Raw genomic sequence first — 7,601 nt, 5'->3', positions numbered from 1 at the left:
CATGGCAACTCTAATAAAGGAAAACATTTAATTGGGACTGACTTACAACTTCAGAGGTTTAATCCATTATTGTCATGGCAGCATGCAGGTGGATATAGTGCCAGAGAGGGAGCTGAGAGTTGGTCCAAAGGCAGCCCAAGTGAATGCTACACAAAGCCTAGCTTGAGCATATTAGATCTCAAAGCCCACCTCCACAGGGACATACTTCCTCTAACGAGGCCACGCCTACTCCAACCAGGACACACCCACTCCAACAAGGCCACACCTCCTAATAGTGCCAGCCCCATGGACCAAGCATTCAAACATATGAGTCTATGGGGGACATTCCTATTCAAACCACCACAGTGGAGTAAGGTCATACAAGGACAGACAGATGTGCTCAGCTAGAAATACAACAGTCCAGGGAGTTAAGTTGCCAGAAGAAGGTCTCAGAGCAGGGAAAGGACATAGCAGTATGGCAGTTGAGACAATGGCAAGGCTTCTAGAAGCCTAACTCATGTGGGACAAGGGAGATCCAGACCTCTGAGACAGACTTTCCCATCGTTCTGCTTCACTGAGCTCAGAGTCTCAGCACCCCCAGAGTTCTTCCTCACTATTTCTTATCTCTGTAGATGAGAGGAACTCAGAAGATAGACTCTACCCTGTAGGAAAGATGAAGAACTTTCTGTTCCCGGCCTAGAACGGTTTCCTAAAGGGAGTTCTCTAGGAGGTTCTTTACCACAGAAGACAACTTCTTTGAAGAGCAGCATTCACATAGGCTGCATTCAAGCTAGGCATAGTAGCTCATGCCTGTAATCCTAGCAAGCAGAAACCTGAGGCAGGGGGCCCACGTGGAATCCAAAGTGAGACTTAGGCTTTTTTAAAAAAGCAATGTTAAAGAAATTTAAAGTAAATAAATAAATAATAGGTCATCCATGTCCGTGGTCCATAAGCTGTTCCCCTTTCTTATCTGGCCGTGGCTCAGTCAGAAAGGCATGGCAGGAGACACAGTTTATTCCCTGGCCTGAAAAAGAGGGGTAACATTCTAACTTTCTGCATTTCCCTCTACTCACTGGAAACCCTTTTGTCATCAGTGTGTCAGAGATAAGGAGAGAAAAACAAGGCAGTCTATGTTCTGTCTGTTGCATCATGGCGGGGGAACATTTGGTAAGAAGCTGGGTGATCCAGGGCACAGAGGTTTGCTCTGTGGTGCATAAGCCCGGCCTAAGACAATTCCCTGCTCATGCCTGGGGGCTGTCTATGGGAACATGAGAATGTCAAGGCAGGCCTCCAGTGTTCTGGTCATCAGAGTTAAGTCACCCAGGCAGATTCCAAGCTTCTGCCCCCGCCTCCTTGCCCTAGAATGACCCCGACCTCCAAGACCCCTTCCAGCATAAAGTCAGATCTTCCCGTTTTCTCAGCGGTGACTTCTCCCACACACTAGAGGTCAGAAGTGTCTTATTACAAAGATGACTTTATAATCCAGTGGGCTACCACCCTGCAGAGACTCCCGCTGAGATCACCCTCTCAGAAGTCTGTCTGGATAGTAGCCCATGGAGTTTCAGAAAACGGAAGGTCATGGTCCTCCTATTGGCTGGGTCTCGGCATCTTAGCTGTTGACATAGTGCCTGGGACAGCAACACATATCCTAAGTCATAACTTTTGAAACGACGTCTTGGGTCTCTGAATACACACAATGGTGAGTTGGTAAAGTTAGGATTGTGACCAGCAGAGAATGGATCCGCATGGCACCTGAACGTGGATTCTACACCGTAGGTCAGAGCAAATCCGAGTACAAGCGGGGCTGGGGACATAGCTCGGTTTGTAGAGTGCTGGTCTACTATGCAGGAGCCCTGGATCCCATGCTCAGCCCAGCACTTACTCCAGAGGTGAAGAGGAGGGGCACAGTTGAAAAATAAGCAAAAGTCAAAGCTGAGATTGGTCCCCACCTGCATTCCCAGGTTAAAATGGACCTGAACTACATCCTAAACAAAAATGTTCTAGACTCTAAGAACAGGAGGAGGAAGGACAACCAGAAAGGAGCAATATCTATACAGTTATAATAAAGGTGGTATGAACACTATAAATACAATTGGAATACAATTGGTACAAAATGATCATATACGTTTTAGAATCTTGTCTTCCAAGTCTGGTGTGGTGCAGTTGGTAACAGCGAGTTCTGAGAACTCAAAAACATCTTTCCCATGCTGTCAAAGCTGCTCCTGGCGAGTCCCCAGTTCGAACACCCCAAAGCCCAGTGATTCTCTGGCCCAATGACACCCTCATCAATACCACGACTTGATCTCACCATCAATGCTACAGCCTAATTCTAACATCAATGTTATAGCCTGATCCCACCACTGTCCACAGCCTGATCACACCATGCCACAGCCTGATCTCAACCTCACCGATGTCCTCTTCTGACCCTACCACCATCTCAGCAAGATAGGGACTTAAAATCTCCCGTGTTTGGGGCTCATCAGTTAAGGGCATTTACTGCTCTTCTAGAGGACTCAAGTGCAGTTCTTAGCAGCCACAAAAAATGGCCATAATTTTCTGTAACTTCAGGTTCAAGGAGTCCAGCAACATATTCTGGCTTCCAAAAGCACCCACATCTGTGTGGCACACATTCACATAAGCAAAAGCGTGTTAACATAAATGAAAACAGAATACGTCTTTAAAAAACTCTCCTAAGTGCTTTAAATTTTGAACAGTGTTCCTGGCTTAGTGAGGAACAGAGGGGAGGGCCCAGTGCTCTGCCTGTGTAGAAGTTGCACAAGATGCCCTATGGGAAGTGGGAGTCTCTTTGCATGTGATTTTATAGATCGCATACAAAAGAGAAACAGAAGAGTGACACTTTGGTGACAATAGTACAGGAGTGACCATGGTCTTAAAGAAATGATGATCAGCAAGGGGCCTGGTCATAAAGATGTATGTGCCCTAAATGCCATCAAGTAGAGACAGCAGAAGGCTAGCCAGTCTAAACCTCCGCAAGGTATACTAAGGCAAGCGTCTTTTAAGGTGGGAGCCACTGCTCAGAGAAAGAAAACTTTCTGTTCAGTATTTGAATACCTTTGCAGAAGCCTGTTCTCAGCAGAAACAAAACCTGATGGCTCCTCTTCACTGGGATGAATTGACTTGGAACCACTTAGGAGAGACACCTCTAGGTACGTCATGGGCTCTTCCAGAGAGGTTTAGCAGAGGAGGGAAGACCTGCTCTGAATCTGAGATGGGCTGAGATTGCAGACTGAATAAAAGGGAGACAGCCAGCTGAATACCAGCGTTCCTTTCCCTCTGCTTCCTACTCTGCCAGGATGTGAGCAGTGCCAGCCCCACACTACCACTGCCACAAGTTCTGCTGGGCTTTCTCTGCCATGGTGGACCATGAGCCATGAATAACACACACAGTGCTTTGAGACCTCATGGATCCTTTTGTTGGACATATAGTCACAGCTCAAGTATAAGGATGAACACAGCTCTTCATGATGACTGTCCAGATGGACACATCAGGTGGTCCTATCTGAAGACGCTGATGGTGGGAAATGAACCCCCCACTCCACACAGCTTACACAGAGGTACAAGGTTCCATTTCTCCCAGGCACTAACATCAGGTTTGTCTTTGTCAAAAGCAAAGCAACTAGAGAAACAGAAGCAGCAGGTGGCCATACGACTCTGTGGGATTTTTGTTGTTGTTCTTTGTTGTTTTGTTTTAAGCTCTGAGGAGTTACATCGTCCTGTGTGCCTCATCTTCCTGACACTTATGTACCTCAGACTTCCCAGCTTACACTTTGTCTTGCTCCTTATAGATGTCTAAGGTGGACTCATGCCAGTCAATGAATTGTACTTAACGGAGGAACAATACCAAGACAGAACGCAAGCATAAGAAGATGCATTTTGTTTCCTAGCAAATTCGAAGGAAAGGAAACAGAAAGCCAAAACACTCATGAGGGAAGAAAAACAGGGAGATTTGGTTAATTGTTCATGAGGTCTCAGAACACTGTGTTTTAAAACATGAGAAGGAGCAAACCCTGGAGAATCCCTTGGAACCATGATGCCCTGGTGCTATGACTCACTCACCAGTCTAGAGGCTGAGACTGTACCAGGGGTTCTGCTGACGAGCAGGGTGAAGAGGTGCCAGGCTGAGAGCATCAGGGAAGAGGGCAGGGCCTAGCCGAAGTCTTTTGGAAAAGGAAGCCAGAAGCCACAGGGTAAAAATAGATCCTAGGGACACAGTGGGCTCACTGGAGAACATTATTCCAGAGATGATAGACAGCTGTCAGATTAAAAGCAAGAGTGAGAGGGTAGGGACCGGAGAAAATCTCGGTCATAAAAACACTAGTCAAGCACTCACAACAACATGAATTCAAACTCAAGCACCCATATTAAACAAACACAAACAAACAAACAACAATAACAAAAAACCCAATACGGTAGAACATACTTAAAACTTTACCATTGAGGAGTCAGAGATCGGAAGATCCTAAGTAAATCACAGAGCCTGTCTCCAATATTAAGGCCGGCAACATTTCTGATGACCCTTAAGGAGCCCCACCCCAGGATACATTCTGTCCTATACACACACACACACACACACACACACACACACACACACACACACACACACACACACACACCAATTTAGGGAAAAAGAGAACTTGGGGACAGATGAACTCCCTTCTGCTTCTAAAGTTTTCCAAACTCCAGTTGCCTGAAGGGAAGGGGTCCATACTGGGTGTGGAGTGGTCCACATTGCTGCCAGATATTTGCATTTAAGTTGTTATTTATGTGGTATTTTAATACTTTAACATTACATATTCCTACAGAACTGTATGATCACCAATGGTTTCCTTGTCACTTCTTGTGACGGGAATCAGTGCTATAACTGCCTATGCCAAGACTCCATGATTCTTACCCTCAAAATCCTACGATGGATTCTTCAGGAGATGAACCTGAAGCCCAGGTGGGCAGTGTCCCTGCATGGTTTCTGCTTCTACCACTTGAACGCCCAGTCTCTCTGGGTAATTCTGAAAGCTATTAAGTGACAAACACCTCAGCTTGGGGAGTCCAGGGGCTGGGAAGAATGACTGAGGGCAAGACTTCTCCAGTCTAAGGATGGAGTCTGTTTCCATTACAGAGACAGGCTGACAGTAGCTCCTCTCCTACATGAGACGTGCTTGGCCATGACCACAGGCTCTACACAGACACAGGTCTGTGTGGTGATGTCTTTCCTCTCCCAACCTGGAAGCCCCATGAATGAAGCTCCTTGAATTGCTGAGATTCCTCGTGGAATCTCACCTTACCGTTCGAGACACACATTTTCTGAGGTTCGACCCTTGGCTTATGCATGAAGAAGCTTCACTGGAAAATCATGATAGACAGTCAATTAGATACAACAGCAGCTTTTTTAAAAGCAAGGCTTCAGAAGCAGGTTACTGGATTTGCTCTTTAAATGTTGGACAGCGTTGGAGTCAAAGATCTGAAATGTGAAGTGAATGTGCCATGTGTGGATGTTGGCATCCCAATGTGACAGACACATGGGTGCCCCTGCTTTCTTCACATCTTATGATGGTAGGTTCCACCTTCCCTAGATTATATGCTTAGTTCTGACTAGGGTTTACTCTCAAGCTCTCTGTTTCAATCATCAAAGGAGACTTCAGGCTATTAAAGTCTTTAGTTGTTGTGACAACCAATGTTGACTGTCAATTTGATGGGACCTGGAATCGCCTAGGAGACACAGTGTTGGGCGTTCTATCTATGAGTGGGTGGTACTTTCCAGTGACTGAGTTAACTATCCAGAGGCTGGGACAGCCGTGTGGCTTGCCTTCCCTTCTTTCTGGGCAAGTGTATCAGTCAGTCACTGATATTGTTGGTGTGGGCATCATACTCAACTGACACCACACTCCTTCTCCTTTGGCCTTCTAACATGTACTGGAGTAGAGCCCCTGAGGCATCTAGCTTTACAGGCTGAGTATTGGATATTCACCCACCCAGCCCCTGTCATGTAAGTCAATCAAACATATATCTTCTCATAACACATAGTCACTCTACTGGTCGAGTTCCTTAGCAAACCCTGCCTACTACAGATGGACTTCACTGCATATTTATATACCAGAAGTGCCACTGATATTTGTTTTTCTTTAGCCTATTCTCAATTACCAAGCCTACAGACATCTCAGGATTTCTTAATTTCTCCTTTCTTCATAAACATATATCCTTTTAGGTCTTTCTGGGTTCCAGTTGCGATAAAACTGTCTAATGCCTTCACTACAATTCTAGATGAGTAATTAGCTTAGTAGTTTAACTTTCTCTTCCCGAAGTATGGCTTAGTGGAGTGTGCCTGGACTGGAGGAGGGCTAGACAGCTGTGGATTCAGTTCATGAATCTGCCATTCATCTGAGGGCCACTGTAACAGTTGGGCTGATCCTTCTCCCAGGCACACCTCTAAGCACCGACCAAACACTGATTTCACACTTGTGAGGATTATTGAAGACTCTCCCCTTACCAATATGTAGTTATCTTGTGTCATTTTAGATATGGTGTTCTGTTTCTTGTGTTAGCAAGTGTTTTTCAGGCAGGGTGCCACATCAGAATCCCTGGGGCATTAAGATTTTGATTCCGTTAGCCTGGTGAGGTCTGGGTTTCAGTTTTGTGTTTTTGTATCTCTGTGGGTGACTCAGTGGGCAGTCTGGTGTTGGATCTCCTGGATCACAGCTGAGTAGGAGTGAGCACCATCCTGAGGAAGCAAAACAGTCACAGTGCTTCAGCCTCCAAGAGGAAGGTGCCAACCCAGAAAGAACGGTTCATTCATGTACCTTCAGGGCTCAGCCACCCCACCCCCCTGCCCTCACCATGCTAGAGAAAAGAAACCACTGTGTGGCTCTCCCTCTCCTGACCTCTGCTCCGATAAAGAAATAGGGTATGGCTCCTTGGGTTCTGTGAAGGCCATATGCATCACAATTTATTTATGTATTTATTTAGGAGGTTTTTAAAAAAATATTTATGCATTCACTTTACAACCCATTATCAGCCCTTCTTCTCACAGTATCCCCTCATGCAATTCCTACCCCATTCTCCTACCCCATTCTAACTTCCCCTCTTCTGTTTATTTTTTTTTCTTTTCTTTTTTTTTTTTTTTTTCGGAGCTGGGGACCGAACCCAGGGCCTTGCGCTTGCTAGGCAAGCGCTCTACCACTGAGCCAAATCCCCAACCCCTTCTTTTTTTTATTTTTTTTAATTTTTTATTTATTATTTGTGTGTGGAGACACAGGAGGACAACTTTATTTATTTTTTTAATATATGTGAGTACACTGTTGCTGTCTTTAAACACACTGGAAGAGGGCATTGGATCCTATTACAGATGGTTGTGAGCCACCATGTGGTTGATAGAAATTGAACTCAGGACCTCTGGAAGAGCTATTAGGGCTCTTAACCACTGAGCCATCTCTCCAGCCCCCCCGCCCCCTGAATACTAACTTCCCCTCTTCTTTTGAGAAGGGGAAGCTCCTTTCTGGATGTCACCCACTATTAACACCCCTGACGCGCGCACATGCACACACACACACACACACACACACACACACACACACACACACACACTTCACTGAAGGACTAGGTGTCTCTTC

This window comes from Rattus norvegicus, chromosome 4 (assembly GCF_021556685.1).
Source record: "Rattus norvegicus strain SHRSP/BbbUtx chromosome 4, alternate assembly SHRSP_T2T, whole genome shotgun sequence".
NCBI lineage: Eukaryota > Metazoa > Chordata > Mammalia > Rodentia > Muridae > Rattus > Rattus norvegicus.
This window is presented reverse-complemented; position numbering follows the sequence as displayed.